Below are 22,785 nucleotides of genomic sequence, written 5' to 3'. Positions count from 1 at the left end.
TATGGAAACTTTTAAAACAAAGGAAAAAGTGAACAAAAAAAAATGAAAGCACATAAAAAAAAGAATAAAAATTTGAAAAGGGAAAAAGTTAATGAAAAATTATAAAAATGCAATAGAAAATAACCAAGAATGATAAAAGAAAAAAAGATAGAAAAATAAAAAATTCCAAAACTTTATAAAAATTTATGAAACTATAAACAAAGAAAGAAAATAAAAAATAAAAATAGAAAAAGATAAATAAAGCACAAAAAAACAAAAATACAACAAAAAATATAAAAAGGACAAAAATTGAATAAAAATTTCAAAAATGAAATGGAATGACAAAATGAAAAAAAAAATAGTTTAAAAAATACAAAAAATTGAAAAACATATAAGACCTAACAATATAAAAAGTCAGACAAAAAATTAAAAAAGAGAAAAGTTAATGCAAAATAAAAAAAGTATGAGAATTTAAAAACGCAAATAAGAAACGAAAGGAAATTTATAGGAAAAAAAAGAAAAGCAAGAAAAGAATAAAAATGAAAAGACAAAAGATTTGCAATAAAAAATAGAAAAATAAAATATTTAAAATAACGAAGAAATTAAAACAAGTAAAAATGAAAGCATACGAAAAAAAAGAAAGAAGAAAGAAAATTGTGAAGGGAAAAAGTTATTAAAAAATTACAAAGTAGAAAAAAATAAGAAAATAAAAAAATAAAAACAAAAAATTTTGAACTTTATAAAAATGTTTTAAAATATAAATAAAAAATAAATGAAAAATTATATAAAATACGAAAAAAGATAAATAAAGCACAAAAAAAAAAAACAATAAAACAATAAAAAATATAAAAAGTAAGAAAATAAAAAAGGTCAAAAATTGAATAAAAATTTCAAAAAGGAAATAGAATGACAAAAACAAAAAAAAAAATAGTTTAAACAATACAAAAAATTGAAAAACATATAAAGACCTAACAATATAAAAAGTCAGACAAAAAATTAAAAAAGAGAAAAGTTAATGCAAAATAAAAAAAAGTATGAGAATTTAAAAACATAAATAAGAAATGAAAGGAAATTTGTAGGAAAAAAAAAGGAAAAGCAAGAAAAGAATAAAAATTAAAAGAAAAAAGATTTGGAATAAAAAACAGAAAAATTAAAAATTTTAAAACAATTAAAAATGACAGCATATGAAAAAAAAGCAAAAAGAAGGAAAATTGTGAAGGGAAAAAGTTATTAAAAAATTACAAAGTAGAAAAAAAATAAGAAAATAAAAAAAAAAATTTGAACTTTATAAAATTTTTTTAAAATATAAATAAAAAATAAATTAGGGGAAAAAATAAAAATAAACGAAAAGAATAAAAATGAAAAGACAAAAGATTTGCAATAAAAAATAGAAAAATAAAATATTTAAAATAACAAAGAAATTAAAACAAGTAAAAATGAAAGCATACGAAAAAAAAGAAAGAAGAAAGAAAATTGTGAAGGGAAAAGGTTATTAAAAAATTACAAAGTAGAAAAAAATAAGAAAATAAAAAAATAAAAACAAAAAATTTTGAACTTTATAAAAATGTTTTAAAATATAAATAAAAAATAAATGAAAAATTATATAAAATACGAAAACAGATAAATAAAACACAAAAAAACAAAAAAAAAACAATAAAACAATAAAAAATATAAAAAGTAAGAAAATAAAAAAGGTCAAAAATTGAATAAAAATTTCAAAAAGGAAATAGAATGACAAAAACAAAAAAAAAATAGTTTAAAAAATACAAAAAATTGAAAAACATATAAAGACCTAACAATATAAAAAGTCAGACAAAAAATTAAAAAAGAGAAAAGTTAATGCAAAATAAAAAAAAGTATGAGAATTTAAAAACATAAATAAGAAATGAAAGGAAATTTGTAGGAAAAAAAAAGGAAAAGCAAGAAAAGAATAAAAATTAAAAGAAAAAAGATTTGGAATAAAAAACAAAAAAAATAAAAATTTTAAAACAATTAAAAATGAAAGCATATGAAAAAAAGCAAAAAGAAGGAAAATTGTGAAGGGAAAAAGTTATTAAAAAATTACAAAGTAGAAAAAAAATAAGAAAATAAAAAAAAAAAATTTGAACTTTATAAAATTTTTTTAAAATATAAATAAAAAATAAATTAGGGGAAAAAATAAAAATAAACGAAAAGAAAAAAGTAACAAAGTAAGAAAATAAAAAATTAGCGAATCAAAAAAATATAAAAAGACAAAATGAATAAAAATGAAAAAAACTTTTAGTTTGGAATGTACAAAGAAAAACAAAAAAAAAAAATATAACAAATGGAGGACAAAGATATAAAATATGAAAGATGAAAAATAAAATAAAAGTTAATAAAAAATATAAATAAAAATAAAAGAAAGTGCACAAAAAAAGAAGTTTGAGGTTTTAAAATTATAAAGAAGAAATAAAAAAAAGTGTGAACAAAAAGATTTAACAAAAAGCAAGAAAAAAAATAAAAAAGGAAAATACAAAATACATAATAGATAACACATAAAATAAATTTTGAGAAAAAAATGAGAAAAAGAAGAAAAAACTAAAAAGTGAAGAGGCAAAAATATGAAAGAAAAGAAAAAGAAAAAAATTTATAGAAAATTTTAAAACAAAGGAAAAAGTGAAGAAAAATAAATGAAAGCACGTAGAAAAAAGAAGAAAAATTTGAAAGGAGAAAAAGTTAATGAAAAATTATAAAAATGCAATAGAAAATAACCAAGAATGATAAGAGAAAAAAAGTTAGAAAAATAAAAAATTCCAAAACTTTATAAAAATTTATGAAACTATAAACAAAGAAAGAAAATAAAAAACAAAAAGATAAAAGATAAATAAAGCACAAAAATACAACAAAAATACAACAAAAAATATAAAAAGTAAGAAAATAAAAAAGGGCAAAAATTGAATTAAAATTTCAAAATTGAAATGGAATGACAAAATGAAAAAAAAAATAGTTTAAAAAATACAAAAAATTGAAAAACATATAAGACCTAACAATATAAAAAGTCAGACAAAAAATTAAAAAAGAGAAAAGTTAATGCAAAATAAAAAAAGTATGAGAATTTAAAAACGCAAATAAGAAATGAAAAGAAATTTGTGGGAAAAAAATAGAATAGCAAGAAAAGAATAAAAATAAAAAATTTTAAAACAACAAAAAAATTAAAACAAGTAAAAATGAAAAGCATATGAAAAAAAAAGCAAGAAGAAGGAAATTTGTGAAGGGAAAAAGTTATTAAAAAATTACAAAGTAGAAAAAAAATAAGAAAATAAAAAAGATTCAAAAAATAAAAAAAATTGAACTTTATAAAAAATTTTTAAAATATAAATAAAAAATAAATGAAAAAATAAATTAAGAGAAAAAAATTAAATAAAATAACAAAAAAGGAAAAAATAAAAATAAACAAAAACAAAAAAGTAACAAAGTAAGAAAATAATAAATTCGCGAATCAAAAAAATATATTAAGACAAAATGAATAAAAATTTCAAATATAAAATGGAAAAAACTTTTAGTTTAGAATGTACAAAGAAAAACAAAAAAAAATATAGCAAAGAGAGGACAAAGATATAAAATATGAAAGATGAAAAATAAAATAAAAGTTAATAAAAAATATAAATAAAAATAAAAAAAAGTGACAAAAAAAGAAGTTTGAGGTTTTAAAATTATAAAGAAGAAATAAAAAAAAAAGTGGGAACAAAAAGATTTAAGAAAAAGCAAGAAAAAAAATAAAAAAGGAAAATACAAAATACATAATAGATAACACATAAAATAAATTTTGACAAAAAAATGAGAAAAAGAAGAAAAAAATAAAAAATGAAGAGGCAAAAATATGAAAGAAAAGAAAAAGAAAAAAATTTATGGAAACTTTTAAAACAAAGGAAAAAGTGAACAAAAAAAAATGAAAGCACATAAAAAAAAGAATAAAAATTTGAAAAGGGAAAAAGTTAATGAAAAATTATAAAAATGCAATAGAAAATAACCAAGAATGATAAAAGAAAAAAAGATAGAAAAATAAAAAATTCCAAAACTTTATAAAAATTTATGAAACTATAAACAAAGAAAGAAAATAAAAAATAAAAATAGAAAAAGATAAATAAAGCACAAAAAAACAAAAATACAACAAAAAATATAAAAAGGACAAAATTGAATTCAAAAATGAAATGGAATGACAAAATGAAAAAAAAATAGTTTAAAAAATACAAAAAATTGAAAAACATATAAGACCTAACAATATAAAAAGTCAGACAAAAAATTAAAAAAGAGAAAAGTTAATGCAAAATAAAAAAAGTATGAGAATTTAAAAACGCAAATAAGAAACGAAAGGAAATTTATAGGAAAAAAAAGAAAAGCAAGAAAAGAATAAAAATGAAAAGACAAAAGATTTGCAATAAAAAATAGAAAAATAAAATATTTAAAATAACGAAGAAATTAAAACAAGTAAAAATGAAAGCATACGAAAAAAAAGAAAGAAGAAAGAAAATTGTGAAGGGAAAAAGTTATTAAAAAATTACAAAGTAGAAAAAAATAAGAAAATAAAAAAATAAAAACAAAAAATTTTTGAACTTTATAAAAATGTTTTAAAATATAAATAAAAAATAAATGAAAAATTATATAAAATACGAAAAAAGATAAATAAAGCAAAAAAAAAAAAACAATAAAACAATAAAAAATATAAAAAGTAAGAAAATAAAAAAGGTTAAAAATTGAATAAAAATTTCAAAAAGGAAATAGAATGACAAAAACAAAAAAAAAAATAGTTTAAACAATACAAAAAATTGGAAAACATATAAAGACCTAACAATATAAAAAGTCAGACAAAAAATTAAAAAAGAGAAAAGTTAATGCAAAATAAAAAAAAAGTTTGAGAATTTAAAAACATAAATAAGAAATGAAAGGAAATTTGTAGGAAAAAAAAAGGAAAAGCAAGAAAAGAATAAAAATTAAAAGAAAAAAGATTTGGAATAAAAAACAGAAAAATTAAAAATTTTAAAACAATTAAAAATGAAAGCATATGAAAAAAAAGCAAAAAGAAGGAAAATTGTGAAGGGAAAAAGTTATTAAAAAATTACAAAGTAGAAAAAAATAAGAAAATAAAAAAAAAAAATTTTGAACTTTATAAAATTTTTTTAAAATATAAATAAAAAATAAATTAGGGGAAAAAATAAAAATAAACGAAAAGAATAAAAATGAAAAGACAAAAGATTTGCAATAAAAAATAGAAAAATAAAATATTTAAAATAACGAAGAAATTAAAACAAGTAAAAATGAAAGCATACGAAAAAAAAGAAAGAAGAAAGAAAATTGTGAAGGGAAAAAGTTATTAAAAAATTACAAAGTAGAAAAAAATAAGAAAATAAAAAAATAAAAACAAAGTTATTTTGAACTTTATAAAAATGTTTTAAAATATAAATAAAAAATAAATGAAAAATTATATAAAATACGAAAAAAGATAAATAAAGCACAAAAAAACAAAAAAAAACAATAAAACAACAAAAAATATAAAAAGTAAGAAAATAAAAAAGGTCAAAAATTGAATAAAAATTTCAAAATTGAAATGGAATGACAAAATGAAAAAAAATAGTTTAAAAAATACAAAAAATTGAAAAACATATAAGACCTAACAATATAAAAAGTCAGACAAAAAATTAAAAAAGAGAAAAGTTAATGCAAAATAAAAAAAAGTATGAGAATTTAAAAACGCAAATAAGAAATGAAAAGAAATTTGTGGGAAAAAAAATAGAATAGCAAGAAAAGAATAAAAATAAAAAGACAAAAGATTTGGAATAAAAAACAAAATAATAAAAAATTTTAAAACAACAAAAAAATTAAAACAAGTAAAAATGAAAGCATATGAAAAAAAAAAGCAAGAAGAAGGAAATTTGTGAAGGTAAAAAGTTATTAAAAAATTACAAAGTAGAAAAAAAATAAGAAAATAAAAAAGATTCAAAAAATAAAAAAAATTGAACTTTATAAAAATTTTTTAAAATATAAATAAAAAATAAATGAAAAAATAAATTAAGAGAAAAAAATTAAATAAAATAACAAAAAAGGAAAAAATAAAAATAAACAAAAACAAAAAAGTAACAAAGTAAGAAAATAATAAATTCGCGAATCAAAAAAATATATTAAGACAAAATGAATAAAAATTTCAAATATAAAATGGAAAAAACTTTTAGTTTAGAATGTACAAAGAAAAACAAAAAAAAATATAGCAAAGAGAGGACAAAGATATAAAATATGAAAGATGAAAAATAAAATAAAAGTTAATAAAAAAAAGTGACAAAAAAAGAAGTTTGAGGTTTTAAAATTATAAAGAAGAAATAAAAAAAAAAGTGGGAACAAAAAGATTAAGAAAAAAATAAAAAAGGAAAATACAAAATACATAATAGATAACACATAAAATAAATTTTGACAAAAAAATGAGAAAAAGAAGAAAAAAATAAAAAATGAAGAGGCAAAAATATGAAAGAAAAGAAAAAGAAAAAAAATTATGGAAACTTTTAAAACAAAGGAAAAAGTGAACAAAAAAAAATGAAAGCACATAAAAAAAAGAATAAAAATTTGAAAAGGGAAAAAGTTAATGAAAAATTATAAAAATGCAATAGAAAATAACCAAGAATGATAAAAGAAAAAAAGATAGAAAAATAAAAAATTCCAAAACTTTATAAAAATTTATGAAACTATAAACAAAGAAAGAAAATAAAAAATAAAAATAGAAAAAGATAAATAAAGCACAAAAAAACAAAAATACAACAAAAAAATATAAAAAGGACAAAAATTGAATAAATATTTCAAAAATGAAATGGAATGACAAAATGAAAAAAAAATAGTTTAAAAAATACAAAAAATTGAAAAACATATAAGACCTAACAATATAAAAAGTCAGACAAAAAATTAAAAAAGAGAAAAGTTAATGCAAAATAAAAAAAAAGTATGAGAATTTAAAAACATAAATAAGAAATGAAAGGAAATTTGTAGGAAAAAAAAAGGAAAAGCAAGAAAAGAATAAAAATTAAAAGAAAAAAGATTTGGAATAAAAAACAGAAAAATTAAAAATTTTAAAACAATTAAAAATGAAAGCATATGAAAAAAAGCAAAAAGAAGGAAAATTGTGAAGGGAAAAAGTTAATAAAAAATTACAAAGTAGAAAAAAAATAAGAAAAGAAAAAAATAAAAAAAAATTTTGAACCTTATAAAATTTTTTTAAAATATAAATAAAAAATAAATTAGGGGAAAAAATAAAAATAAACGAAAAGAAAAAAGTAACAAAGTAAGAAAATAAAAAATTAGCGAATCAAAAAAATATAAAAAGACAAAATGAATAAAAATGAAAAAAACTTTTAGTTTAGAATGTACAAAGAAAAACAAAAAAAAAAAAAATAGCAAAGAGAGGACAAAGATATAAAATATGAAAGATGAAAAATAAAATAAAAGTTAATAAAAAATATAAATAAAAATAAAAAAAAGTGACAAAAAAAGAAGTTTGAGGTTTTAAAATTATAAAGAAGAAATAAAAAAAAAAGTGGGAACAAAAAGATTTAAGAAAAAGCAAGAAAAAAATAAAAAAGGAAAATACAAAATACATAATAGATAACACATAAAATAAATTTTGACAAAAAAATGAGAAAAAGAAGAAAAAAATAAAAAATGAAGAGGCAAAAATATGAAAGAAAAGAAAAAGAAAAAAATTTATGGAAACTTTTAAAACAAAGGAAAAAGTGAACAAAAAAAAATGAAAGCACATAAAAAAAAGAATAAAAATTTGAAAAGGGAAAAAGTTAATGAAAAATTATAAAAATGCAATAGAAAATAACCAAGAATGATAAAAGAAAAAAAGATAGAAAAATAAAAAATTCCAAAACTTTATAAAAATTTATGAAACTATAAACAAAGAAAGAAAATAAAAAATAAAAATAGAAAAAGATAAATAAAGCACAAAAAAACAAAAATACAACAAAAAATATAAAAAGGACAAAAATTGAATAAAAATTTCAAAAATGAAATGGAATGAAAAAATGAAAAAAAAATAGTTTAAAAAATACAAAAAATTGAAAAACATATAAGACCTAACAATATAAAAAGTCAGACAAAAAATTAAAAAAGAGAAAAGTTAATGCAAAATAAAAAAAAGTATGAGAATTTAAAAACGCAAATAAGAAACGAAAGGAAATTTATAGGAAAAAAAAGAAAAGCAAGAAAAGAATAAAAATGAAAAGACAAAAGATTTGCAATAAAAAATAGAAAAATAAAATATTTAAAATAACGAAGAAATTAAAACAAGTAAAAATGAAAGCATACGAAAAAAAAGAAAGAAGAAAGAAAATTGTGAAGGGAAAAAGTTATTAAAAAATTACAAAGTAGAAAAAAATAAGAAAATAAAAACAAAAAAACAAAAAAATTTTGAACTTTATAAAAATGTTTTAAAATATAAATAAAAAATAAATGAAAAATTATATAAAATACGAAAAAAGGGAAAAATAAATAAATAAATAAAGAAAAAAGATAAATAAAGCACAAAAAAAACAAAAAAAAACAATAAAACAATAAAAAATATAAAAAGTAAGAAAATAAAAAAGGTCAAAAATTGAATAAAAATTTCAAAAAGGAAATAGAATGACAAAAACAAAAAAAAAATAGTTTAAAAAATACAAAAAATTGAAAAACATATAAAGACCTAACAATATAAAAAGTCAGACAAAAAATTAAAAAAGAGAAAAGTTAATGCAAAATAAAAAAAAAGTATGAGAATTTAAAAACATAAATAAGAAATGAAAGGAAATTTGTAGGAAAAAAAAAAGAAAAGCAAGAAAAGAATAAAAATTAAAAGAAAAAAGATTTGGAATAACAAAACAGAAAAACTAAAAATTTTAAAACAATTAAAAATGAAAGCATATGAAAAAAAGCAAAAAGAAGGAAATTTGTGAAGGGAAAAAGTTATTAAAAAATTACAAAGTAGAAAAAAAATAAGAAAATAAAAAAATAAAAAAAAATTTTGAACTTTATAAAATTTTTTTAAAATATAAATAAAAAATAAATTAGGGGAAAAAATAAAAATAAACGAAAAGAAAAAAGTAACAAAGTAAGAAAATAAAAAATTAGCGAATCAAAAAAATATAAAAAGACAAAATGAATAAAAATGAAAAAAACTTTTAGTTTAGAATGTACAAAGAAAAACAAAAAAAAAATATAACAAATAGAGGACAAAGATATAAAATATGAAAGATGAAAAATAAAATAAAAGTTAATAAAAAATATAAATAAAAATAAAAGAAAGTGCACAAAAAAAGAAGTTTGAGGTTTTAAAATTATAAAGAAGAAATAAAAAAAAGTGTGAACAAAAAGATTTAACAAAAAGCAAGAAAAAAAATAAAAAAGGAAAATACAAAATACATAAAATAAATTTTGAGAAAAAAATGAGAAAAAGAAGAAAAAAATAAAAAGTGAAGAGGCAAAAATATGAAAGAAAAGAAAAAGAAAAAAATTTATAGAATATTTTAAAACAAAGGAAAAAGTGAACAAAAAAACATGAAACCACATAAAAAAAAGAAGAAAAATTTGAAAGGAGAAAAAGTTAATGAAAAATTGTAAAAATGCAATAGAAAATAACTGAGAATGATAAAAGAAAAAAAGATAGAAAAAGAAAAAATTCCAAAACTTTATAAAAATTTATGAAACTATAAACAAAGCAAGAAAATAAAAAATAAAAATAAAAAGAGAAAAAAATGAAAGCAAAAGAAAAAAGATAAATAAAGCCCACAAAAAGAGAAAAAACAAAAATACAACAAAAAATAAAAAAAGTAAGAAAATAAAAAAGGACAAAAATTGAATAAAAATTTCAAAAATGAAATGGAATGACAATATGAAAAAAAAAATAGTTTAAAAAATACAAAAAATTGAAAAACATATAAGGCCTAACAATATAAAAGGTCATACAAAAAATTAAAAAAGAGAAAAGTTAATGCAAAATAAAAAAAGTATGAGAATTTAAAAATGCAAATAAGAAATGAAAGGAAATTTGCAGGAGGAAAAAAAGAAAAGGAAGAAAAGACGAAAGATTTGGAATAAAAGACAGAAAAATAAAAAATTTTAAAGCAACGAAAAAAGTAAAACAAGAAAAAATGAAAGTATAAGAAAAAAAAAAACAAGAAGAAGGAAAATTGTGGAGGGAAAAAGTTATTAAAAAATTTCAAAGTAGAAAAAAGAGTAAAAAAGATTCAAAAAATAAGAAAAAAAATTGAACTTTATAAAAATTTCCTGAAATATAAATAAAAAATAAATGAAAAGATAAATTAAGGAAAAAAATAAAAATTAACAAAAAGAAAAAAGTAACAAAGTAATAAAATAAAAAAATTAGGGAATCACAAAAATATCAAAAGACAAAATGAATAAAAATTTGAAATATAAAATGGAAAAAGCTTTTAGTTTAGAATGTACAAAAAAAACAAAAAAAAATATAACAAATAGAGGACAAAGATATAAAATATGAAAGATGAAAAATAAAATAAAAGTTAATAAAAATAAAGGAAAATGCACAAAAAAAGAAGTTTGAGGTTTTAAAATTATAAAGAAGAAATAAAAAAAAGTGCGAAAAAAAAAGATTTAAGAAAAAGCAAGAAAAAAATAAAAAAGGAAAATACAAAATACATAAAAAAAAATGAGAAAAAAAATGAGAAAAAGAAGAAAAAAATTTATAGAAAATTTTAAAACAAAGGAAAAAGTGAAGAAAAATAAATGAAAGCACGTAGAAAAAAGAAGAAAAATTTGAAAGGAGAAAAAGTTAATGAAAAATTATAAAAATGCAATAGAAAATAACCAAGAATGATAAGAGAAAAAAAGTTAGAAAAATAAAAAATTCCAAAACTTTATAAAAATTTATGAAACTATAAACAAAGAAAGAAAATAAAAAACAAAAAGATAAAAGATAAATAAAGCAAAAAAAAACAAAAATACAACAAAAAATATAAAAAGTAAGAAAATAAACAAGGGCAAAAATTGAATAAAAATTGCAAAATTGAAATGGAATGACAAAACGAAAAAAAATAGTTTAAAAAATACAAAAAATTGAAAAACATATAAGACCTAACAATATAAAAAGTCAGACAAAAAATTAAAAAAGAGAAAAGTTAATGCAAAATAAAAAAAGTATGAGAATTCAAAAACGCAAATAAGAAATGAAAAGAAATTTGTGGGAAAAAAAATAGAATAAAAATAAAAAGACAAAAGATTTGGAATAAAAAACAAAATAATAAAAAATTTTAAAACAACAAAAAAATTAAAACAAGTAAAAATGAAAGCATATGAAAAAAAAAGCAAGAAGAAGGAAATTTGTGAAGGGAAAAAGTTATTAAAAAATTACAAAGTAGAAAAAAAATAAGAAAATAAAAAAGATTCAAAAAATAAAAAAAATTGAACTTTATAAAAAATTTTTAAAATATAAATAAAAAATAAATGAAAAAATAAATTAAGAGAAAAAATTTAAATAAAATAACAAAAAAGGAAAAAATAAAAATAAACAAAAACAAAAAAGTAACAAAGTAAGAAAATAATAAATTCGCGAATCAAAAAAATATATTAAGACAAAATGATTAAAAATTTCAAATATAAAATGGAAAAAACTTTTAGTTTAGAATGTACAAAGAAAAACAAAAAAAAAATATAGCAAAGAGAGGACAAAGATATAAAATATGAAAGATGAAAAATAAAATAAAAGTTAATAAAAAATATAAATAAAAAAAATAAAAGTGACAAAAAAAGAAGTTTGAGGTTTTAAAATTATAAAGAAGAAATAAAAAAAAAAGTGGGAACAAAAAGATTTAAGAAAAAGCAAGAAAAAAATAAAAAAGGAAAATACAAAATACATAATAGATAACACATAAAATAAATTTTGACAAAAAAATGAGAAAAAGAAGAAAAAAATAAAAAATGAAGAGGCAAAAATATGAAAGAAAAGAAAAAGAAAAAAATTTATGGAAACTTTTAAAACAAAGGAAAAAGTGAACAAAAAAAAATGAAAGCACATAAAAAAAAGAATAAAAATTTGAAAAGGGGAAAAGTTAATGAAAAATTATAAAAATGCAATAGAAAATAACCAAGAATGATAAAAGAAAAAAAGATAGAAAAATAAAAAATTCCAAAACTTTATAAAAATTTATGAAACTATAAACAAAGAAAGAAAATAAAAAATAAAAATAGAAAAAGATAAATAAAGCACAAAAAAACAAAAATACAACAAAAAATATAAAAAGGACAAAAATTGAATAAAAATTTCAAAAATGAAATGGAATGAAAAAATGAAAAAAAAATAGTTTAAAAAATACAAAAAATTGAAAAACATATAAGACCTAACAATATAAAAAGTCAGACAAAAAATTAAAAAAGAGAAAAGTTAATGCAAAATAAAAAAAAGTATGAGAATTTAAAAACGCAAATAAGAAACGAAAGGAAATTTATAGGAAAAAAAAGAAAAGCAAGAAAAGAATAAAAATGAAAAGACAAAAGATTTGCAATAAAAAATAGAAAAATAAAATATTTAAAATAACGAAGAAATTAAAACAAGTAAAAATGAAAGCATACGAAAAAAAAGAAAGAAGAAAGAAAATTGTGAAGGGAAAAAGTTATTAAAAAATTACAAAGTAGAAAAAAATAAGAAAATAAAAACAAAAAAACAAAAAAATTTTGAACTTTATAAAAATGTTTTAAAATATAAATAGAAAATAAATGAAAAATTATATAAAATACGAAAAAAGGGAAAAATAAATAAATAAATAAAGAAAAAAGATAAATAAAGCACAAAAAAAACAAAAAAAAACAATAAAACAATAAAAAATATAAAAAGTAAGAAAATAAAAAAGGTCAAAAATTGAATAAAAATTTCAAAAAGGAAATAGAATGACAAAAACAAAAAAAAAATAGTTTAAAAAATACAAAAAATTGAAAAACATATAAAGACCTAACAATATAAAAAGTCAGACAAAAAATTAAAAAAGAGAAAAGTTAATGCAAAATAAAAAAAAGTATGAGAATTTAAAAACGCAAATAAGAAACGAAAGGAAATTTATAGGAAAAAAAAGAAAAGCAAGAAAAGAATAAAAATGAAAAGACAAAAGATTTGCAATAAAAAATAGAAAAATAAAATATTTAAAATAACGAAGAAATTAAAACAAGTAAAAATGAAAGCATACGAAAAAAAAGAAAGAAGAAAGAAAATTGTGAAGGGAAAAAGTTATTAAAAAATTACAAAGTAGAAAAAAATAAGAAAATAAAAACAAAAAAACAAAAAAATTTTGAACTTTATAAAAATGTTTTAAAATATAAATAGAAAATAAATGAAAAATTATATAAAATACGAAAAAAGGGAAAAATAAATAAATAAATAAAGAAAAAAGATAAATAAAGCACAAAAAAAACAAAAAAAAACAATAAAACAATAAAAAATAAAAAAAGTAAGAAAATAAAAAAGGTCAAAAATTGAATAAAAATTTCAAAAAGGAAATAGAATGACAAAAACAAAAAAAAAAATAGTTTAAAAAATACAAACAATTGAAAAACATATAAAGACCTAACAATATAAAAAGTCAGACAAAAAATTAAAAAAGAGAAAAGTTAATGCAAAATAAAAAAAAAAGTATGAGAATTTAAAAACATAAATAAGAAATGAAAGGAAATTTGTAGGAAAAAAAAAGGAAAAGCAAGAAAAGAATAAAAATTAAAAGAAAAAAGATTTGGAATAAAAAACAGAAAAATTAAAAATTTTAAAACAATTAAAAATGAAAGCATATGAAAAAAAGCAAAAAGAAGGAAAATTGTGAAGGGAAAAAGTTATTAAAAAATTACAAAGTAGAAAAAAATAAGAAAATAAAAAAATAAAAAAAAAATTTTGAACTTTATAAAATTTTTTTAAAATATAAATAAAAAATAAATTAGGGGAAAAAATAAAAATAAACGAAAAGAAAAAAGTAACAAAGTAAGAAAATAAAAAATTAGCGAATCAAAAAAATATAAAAAGACAAAATGAATAAAAATGAAAAAAACTTTTAGTTTAGAATGTACAAAGAAAAACAAAAAAACAATATAACAAATAGAGGACAAGGATATAAAATATGAAAGATGAAAAATAAAATAAAAGTTAATAAAAAATAAAAATAAAAATAAAAGAAAGTGCACAAAAAAAGAAGTTTGAGGTTTTAAAATTATAAAGAAGAAATAAAAAAAAGTGTGAACAAAAAGATTTAACAAAAAGCAAGAAAAAAAATAAAAAAGGAAAATACAAAATACATAAAATAAATTTTGAGAAAAAAATGAGAAAAAGAAGAAAAAAATAAAAAGTGAAGAGGCAAAAATATGAAAGAAAAGAAAAAGAAAAAAATTTATAGAATATTTTAAAACAAAGGAAAAAGTGAACAAAAAAACATGAAACCACATAAAAAAAAAGAAGAAAAATTTGAAAGGAGAAAAAGTTAATGAAAAATTGTAAAAATGCAATAGAAAATAACTGAGAATGATAAAAGAAAAAAAGATAGAAAAAGAAAAAATTCCAAAACTTTATAAAAATTTATGAAACTATAAACAAAGCAAGAAAATAAAAAATAAAAATAAAAAGAGAAAAAAATGAAAGCAAAAGAAAAAAGATAAATAAAGCCCAAAAAAAGAGAAAAAACAAAAATACAACAAAAAATAAAAAAAGTAAGAAAATAAAAAAGGACAAAAATTGAATAAAAATTTCAAAAATGAAATGGAATGACAAAATGAAAAAAAAAATAGTTTAAAAAATACAAACAATTGAAAAACATATAAGGCCTAACAATATAAAAGGTCATACAAAAAATTAAAAAAGAGAAAAGTTAATGCAAAATAAAAAAAGTATGAGAATTTAAAAATGCAAATAAGAAATGAAAGGAAATTTGCAGGAAGAAAGGAAGAAAAGAATAAAAATGAAAAGACGAAAGATTTGGAATAAAAGACAGAAAAATAAAAAATTTGAAAACAACGAAAAAAGTAAAACAAGAAAAAATGAAAGTATATGAAAAAAAAAAAACAAGAAGAAGGAAAATTGTGGAGTGAAAAAGTTATTAAAAAATTTCAAAGTAGAAAAAAAAGTAAAAAAGATTCAAAAAATAAGAAAAAAAATTGAACTTTATAAAAATTTCCTGAAATATAAATAAAAAATAAATGAAAAGATAAATTAAGGAAAAAAATAAAAATTAACAAAAAGAAAAAAGTAACAAAGTAAGAAAATAAAAAATTAGGGAATCACAAAAATATCAAAAGACAAAATGAATAAAAATTTGAAATATAAAATGGAAAAAACTTTTACTTTAGAATGTACAAAAAAAACAAAAAAAAAAATAACAAATAGAGGACAAAGATATAAAATATGAAAGATGAAAAATAAAATAAAAGTTAATAAAAAATATAAATAAAAATAAAGGAAAATGCACAAAAAAAGAAGTTTGAGGTTTTAAAATTATAAAGAAGAAATAAAAAAAAGTGCGAACAAAAAGATTTAAGAAAATGCAAGAAAAAAATAAAAAAGGAAAATACAAAATACATAAAATAAATTTTGAAAAAAAATGAGAAAAAGAAGAAAAAATAAAAAATGAAGAGGCAAAAATATGAAAGTAAAGAAAAAGAAAAAAATTTATAGAAAATTTTAAAACAAAGGAAAAAGTGAAGAAAAATAAATGAAAGCACGTAGAAAAAAGAAGAAAAATTTGAAAGGAGAAAAAGTTAATGAAAAATTATAAAAATGCAATAGAAAATAACCAAGAATGATAAGAGAAAAAAAGTTAGAAAAATAAAAAATTCCAAAACTTTATAAAAATTTATGAAACTATAAACAAAGAAAGAAAATAAAAAACAAAAAGATAAAAGATAAATAAAGCACAAAAAAACAAAAATACAACAAAAAATATAAAAAGTAAGAAAATAAAAAAGGGCAAAAATTGAATAAAAATTTCAAAATTGAAATGGAATGACAAAACGAAAAAAAATAGTTTAAAAAATACAAAAAATTGAAAAACATATAAGACCTAACAATATAAAAAGTCAGACAAAAAATTAAAAAAGAGAAAAGTTAATGTAAAATAAAAAAAGTATGAGAATTTAAAAACGCAAATAAGAAATGAAAAGAAATTTGTGGGAAAAAAATAGAATAGCAAGAAAAGAATAAAAATAAAAAATTTTAAAACAACAAAAAAATTAAAACAAGTGAAAATGAAAAGCATATGAAAAAAAAAGCAAGAAGAAGGAAATTTGTGAAGGGAAAAAGTTATTAAAAAATTACAAAGTAGAAAAAAAATAAGAAAATAAAAATGATTCAAAAAATAAAAAAAATTGAACTTTATAAAATTTTTTTAAAATATAAATAAAAAATAAATTAAGAGAAAAAAATTAAATAAAATAACAAAAAAGGAAAAAATAAAAATAAACAAAAACAAAAAAGTAACAAAGTAAGAAAATAATAAATTCGCGAATCAAAAAAATATATTAAGACAAAATGAATAAAAATTTCAAATATAAAATGGAAAAAACTTTTAGTTTAGAATGTACAAAGAAAAACAAAAAAAAATATAGCAAAGAGAGGACAAAGATATAAGATATGAAAGATGAAAAATAAAATAAAAGTTAATAAAAAATATAAATAAAAATAAAAAAAAGTGACAAAAAAAGAAGTTTGAGGTTTTAAAATTATAAAGAAGAAATAAAAAAAAAAGTGGGAACAAAAAGATTTAAGAAAAAGCAAGAAAAAAATAAAAAAGGAAAATACAAAATACATAATAGATAACACATAAAATAAATTTTGACAAAAAAATGAGAAAAAGAAGAAAAAAATAAAAAATGAAGAGGCAAAAATATGAAAGAAAAGAAAAAGAAAAAAATTTATGGAAACTTTTAAAACAAAGGAAAAAGTGAACAAAAAAAAATGAAAGCACATAAAAAAAAGAATAAAAATTTGAAAAGGGAAAAAGTTAATGAAAAATTATAAAAATGCAATAGAAAATAACCAAGAATGATAAAAGAAAAAAAGATAGAAAAATAAAAAAATCCAAAACTTTATAAAAATTTATGAAACTATAAACAAAGAAAGAAAATAAAAAATAAAAATAGAAAAAGATAAATAAAGCACAAAAAAACAAAAATACAACAAAAAATATAAAAAGGACAAAAATTGAATAAAAATTTCAAAAATGAAATGGAATGACAAAATGAAAAAAAAAATAGTTTAAAAAATACAAAAAATTGAAAAACATATAAGACCTAACAATATAAAAAGTCAGACAAAAAATTAAAAAAGAGAAAAGTTAATGCAAAATAAAAAAAAGTATGAGAATTTAAAAACGCAAATAAGAAACGAAAGGAAATTTATAGGAAAAAAAAGAAAAGCAAGAAAAGAATAAAAATGAAAAGACAAAAGATTTGCAATAAAAAATAGAAAAATAAAATATTTAAAATAACGAAGAAATTAAAACAAGTAAAAATGAAAGCATACGAAAAAAAAGAAAGAAGAAAGAAAATTGTGAAGGGAAAAAGTTATTAAAAAATTACAAAGTAGAAAAAAATAAGAAAATAAAAAAATAAAAACAAAAAATTTTGAACTTTATAAAAATGTTTTAAAATATAAATAAAAAATAAATGAAAAATTATATAAAATACGAAAAAAGATAAATAAAGCACAAAAAAACAAAAAAAAAACAATAAAACAATAAAAAATATAAAAAGTAAGAAAATAAAAAAGGTCAAAAATTGAATAAAAATTTCAAAAAGGAAATAGAATGACAAAAACAAAAAAAAAAATAGTTTAAAAAATACAAAAAATTGAAAAACTTATAAAGACCTAACAATATAAAAAGTCAGACAAAAAATTAAAAAAGAGAAAAGTTAATGCAAAATAAAAAAAAAGTATGAGAATTTAAAAACATAAATAAGAAATGAAAGGAAATTTGTAGGGAAAAAAAAGGAAAAGCAAGAAAAGAATAAAAACTAAAAGAAAAAAGATTTGGAATAAAAAATAGAAAAATTAAAAATTTTAAAACAATTAAAAATGAAAGCATATGAAAAAAAGCAAAAAGAAGGAAAATTGTGAAGGGAAAAAGTTATTAAAAAATTACAAAGTAGAAAAAAAATAAGAAAATAAAAAAATAAAAAAAATTTTGAACTTTATAAAATTTTTTTAAAATATAAATAAAAAATAAATTAGGGGAAAAAATAAAAATAAACGAAAAGAAAAAAGTAACAAAGTAAGAAAATAAAAAATTAGCGAATCAAAAAAATATAAAAAGACAAAATGAATAAAAATGAAAAAAACTTTTAGTTTAGAATGTACAAAGAAAAACAAAAAAAAAAATATAACAAATGGAGGACAAAGATATAAAATATGAAAGATGAAAAATAAAATAAAAGTTAATAAAAAATATAAATAAAAATAAAAGAAAGTGCACAAAAAAAGAAGTTTGAGGTTTTAAAATTATAAAGAAGAAATAAAAAGATGTGTGAACAAAAAGATTTAACAAAAAGCAAGAAAAAAAATAAAAAAGGAAAATACAAAATACATAAAATAAATTTTGAGAAAAAAATGAGAAAAAGAAGAAAAAAATAAAAAGTGAAGAGGCAAAAATATGAAAGAAAAGAAAAAGAAAAAAATTTATAGAATATTTTAAAACAAAGGAAAAAGTGAACAAAAAAACATGAAACCACATAAAAAAAAGAAGAAAAATTTGAAAGGAGAAAAAGTTAATGAAAAATTGTAAAAATGCAATAGAAAATAACTGAGAATGATAAAAGAAAAAAAGATAGAAAAAGAAAAAATTCCAAAACTTTATAAAAATTTATGAAACTATAAACAAAGCAAGAAAATAAAAAATAAAAATAAAAAGAGAAAAAAATGAAAGCAAAAGAAAAAAGATAAATAAAGCCCAAAAAAAGAGAAAAAACAAAAATACAACAAAAAATAAAAAAAGTAAGAAAATAAAAAAGGGCAAAAATTGAATAAAAATTTCAAAAATGAAATGGAATGACAAAATGAAAAAAAAAAAAAAGTTTAAAAAATACAAAAAATTGAAAAACATATAAGGCCTAACAATATAAAAGGTCATACAAAAAATTAAAAAAGAGAAAAGTTAATGCAAAATAAAAAAAGTATGAGAATTTAAAAATGCAAATAAGAAATGAAAGGAAATTTGCAGTAAGAAAAAAAGAAAAGGAAGAAAAGAATAAAAATGAAAAGACGAAAGATTTGGAATAAAAGACAGAAAAATAAAAAATTTTAAACCAACGAAAAAAGTAAAACAAGAAAAAATGAAAGTATATGAAAAAAAAAAAACAAGAAGAAGGAAAATTGTGGAGGGAAAAAATTATTAAAAAATTTCAAAGTAGAAAAAAAAGTAAAAAAGATTCAAAAAATAAGAAAAAAAATTGAACTTTATAAAAATTTCCTGAAATATAAATAAAAAATAAATGAAAAGATAAATTAAGGAAAAAAAATAAAAATTAACAAAAAGAAAAAAGTAACAAAGTAAGAAAATAAAAAATTAGGGAATCACAAAAATATCAAAAGACAAAATGAATAAAAATTTGAAATATAAAATGGAAAAAACTTTTAGTTTAGAATGTACAAAAAAAACAAAAAAAAAATATAACAAATAGAGGACAAAGATATAAAATATGAAAGATGAAAAATAAAATAAAAGTTAATAAAAAATATAAATAAAAATAAAGGAAAATGCACAAAAAAAGAAGTTTGAGGTTTTAAAATTATAAAGAAGAAATAAAAAAAAGTGCGAACAAAAAGATTTAAGAAAAAGCAAGAAAAAAATAAAAAAGGAAAATACAAAATACATAAAATAAATTTTGAAAAAAAATGAGAAAATGAAGAAAAAATAAAAAATGAAGAGGCAAAAATATGAAAGAAAAGAAAAAGAAAAAAATTTATAGAAAATTTTAAAACAAAGGAAAAAGTGAAGAAAAATAAATGAAAGCACGTAGAAAAAAGAAGAAAAATTTGAAAGGAGAAAAAGTTAATGAAAAATTATAAAAATGCAATAGAAAATAACCAAGAATGATAAGAGAAAAAAAGTTAGAAAAATAAAAAATTCCAAAACTTTATAAAAATTTATGAAACTATAAACAAAGAAAGAAAATAAAAAACAAAAAGATAAAAGATAAATAAAGCACAAAAAAACAAAAATACAACAAAAAATATAAAAAGTAAGAAAATAAAAAAGGGCAAAAATTGAATAAAAATTTCAAAATTGAAATGGAATGACAAAATGAAAAAAAATAGTTTAAAAAATACAAAAAATTGAAAAACATATAAGACCTAACAATATAAAAAGTCAGACAAAAAATTAAAAAAGAGAAAAGTTAATGCAAAATAAAAAAAGTATGAGAATTTAAAAACGCAAATAAGAAATGAAAAGAAATTTGTGGGAAAAAAATAGAATAGCAAGAAAAGAATAAAAATAAAAAATTTTAAAACAACAAAAAAATAAAAACAAGTAAAAATGAAAAGCATATGAAAAAAAAAGCAAGAAGAAGGAAATTTTTGAAGGGAAAAAGTTATTAAAAAATTACAAAGTAGAAAAAAAATAAGAAAATAAAAAAGATTCAAAAAGTAAAAAAAATTGAACTTTATAAAAAATTTTTAAAATATAAATAAAAAATAAATGAAAAAATAAATTAAGAGAAAAAAATTAAATAAAATAACAAAAAAGGAAAAAATAAAAATAAACAAAAACAAAAAAGTAACAAAGTAAGAAAATAATAAATTCGCGAATCAAAAAAATATATTAAGACAAAATGAATAAAAATTTCAAATATAAAATGGAAAAAACTTTTAGTTTAGAATGTACAAAGAAAAACAAAAAAAAATATAGCAAAGAGAGGACAAAGATATAAAATATGAAAGATGAAAAATAAAATAAAAGTTAATAAAAAATATAAATAAAAATAAAAAAAAGTGACAAAAAAAGAAGTTTGAGGTTTTAAAATTATAAAGAAGAAATAAAAAAAAAAGTGGGAACAAAAAGATTTAAGAAAAAGCAAGAAAAAAATAAAAAAGGAAAATACAAAATACATAATAGATAACACATAAAATAAATTTTGACAAAAAAATGAGAAAAAGAAGAAAAAAATAAAAAATGAAGAGGCAAAAATATGAAAGAAAAGAAAAAGAAAAAAATTTATGGAAACTTTTAAAACAAAGGAAAAAGTGAACAAAAAAAAATGAAAGCACATAAAAAAAAGAATAAAAATTTGAAAAGGGAAAAAGTTAATGAAAAATTATAAAAATGCAATAGAAAATAACCAAGAATGATAAAAGAAAAAAAGATAGAAAAATAAAAAATTCCAAAACTTTATAAAAATTTATGAAACTATAAACAAAGAAAGAAAATAAAAAATAAAAATAGAAAAAGATAAATAAAGCACAAAAAAACAAAAATACAACAAAAAATATAAAAAGGACAAAAATTGAATTCAAAAATGAAATGGAATGACAAAATGAAAAAAAAATAGTTTAAAAAATACAAAAAATTGAAAAACATATAAGACCTAACAATATAAAAAGTCAGACAAAAAATTAAAAAAGAGAAAAGTTAATGCAAAATAAAAAAAGTATGAGAATTTAAAAACGCAAATAAGAAACGAAAGGAAATTTATAGGAAAAAAAAGAAAAGCAAGAAAAGAATAAAAATGAAAAGACAAAAGATTTGCAATAAAAAATAGAAAAATAAAATATTTAAAATAACGAAGAAATTAAAACAAGTAAAAATAAAGCATACGAAAAAAAGGAAAGAAGAAAGAAAATTGTGAAGGGAAAAGGTTATTAAAAAACTACAAAGTAGAAAAAAATAAGAAAATAAAAAAATAAAAACAAAAAATTTTGAACTTTATAAAAATGTTTTAAAATATAAATAAAAAATAAATGAAAAATTATATAAAATACGAAAAAAGATAAATAAAGCACAAAAAAAAAACAATAAAACAATAAAAAATATAAAAAGTAAGAAAATAAAAAAGGTCAAAAATTGAATAAAAATTTCAAAAAGGAAATAGAATGACAAAAATTAAAAAAAATAGTTTAAAAAATACAAAAAATTGAAAAACATATAAAGACCTAACAATATAAAAAGTCAGACAAAAAATTAAAAAAGAGAAAAGTTAATGCAAAATAAAAAAAAGTATGAGAATTTAAAAACATAAATAAGAAATGAAAGGAAATTTGTAGGAAAAAAAAAGGAAAAGCAAGAAAAGAATAAAAATTAAAAGAAAAAAGATTTGGAATAAAAAACAGAAAAAATAAAAATTTTAAAACAATTAAAAATGAAAGCATATGAAAAAAAAAGCAAAAAGAAGGAAAATTGTGAAGGGAAAAAGTTATTAAAAAATTACAAAGTAGAAAAAAAATAAGAAAAGAAAAAAGTAAAAAAAAAATTTTGAACTTTATAAAATTTTTTTAAAATATAAATAAAAAATAAATTAGGGGAAAAAATAAAAATAAACGAAAAGAAAAAAGTAACAAAGTAAGAAAATAAAAAATTAGCGAATCAAAAAAAATATAAAAAGACAAAATGAATAAAAATGAAAAAAACTTTTAGTTTAGAATGTACAAAGAAAAACAAAAAAAAAATATAACAAATAGAGGACAAAGATATAAAATATGAAAGATGAAAAATAAAATAAAAGTTAATAAAAAAATATATATAAAAATAAAAGAAAGTGCACAAAAAAAGAAGTTTGAGGTTTTAAAATTATAAAGAAGAAATAAAAAAAAGTGTGAACAAAAAGATTTAACAAAAA

Source organism: Durio zibethinus, chromosome 17 (assembly GCF_047325235.1).
Source record: "Durio zibethinus cultivar Kanyao isolate XHJ-2024 chromosome 17, ASM4732523v1, whole genome shotgun sequence".
NCBI lineage: Eukaryota > Viridiplantae > Streptophyta > Magnoliopsida > Malvales > Malvaceae > Durio > Durio zibethinus.
The sequence above is the reverse complement of the archived record's forward strand: the minus strand, read 5'-3'. Positions refer to the sequence as shown.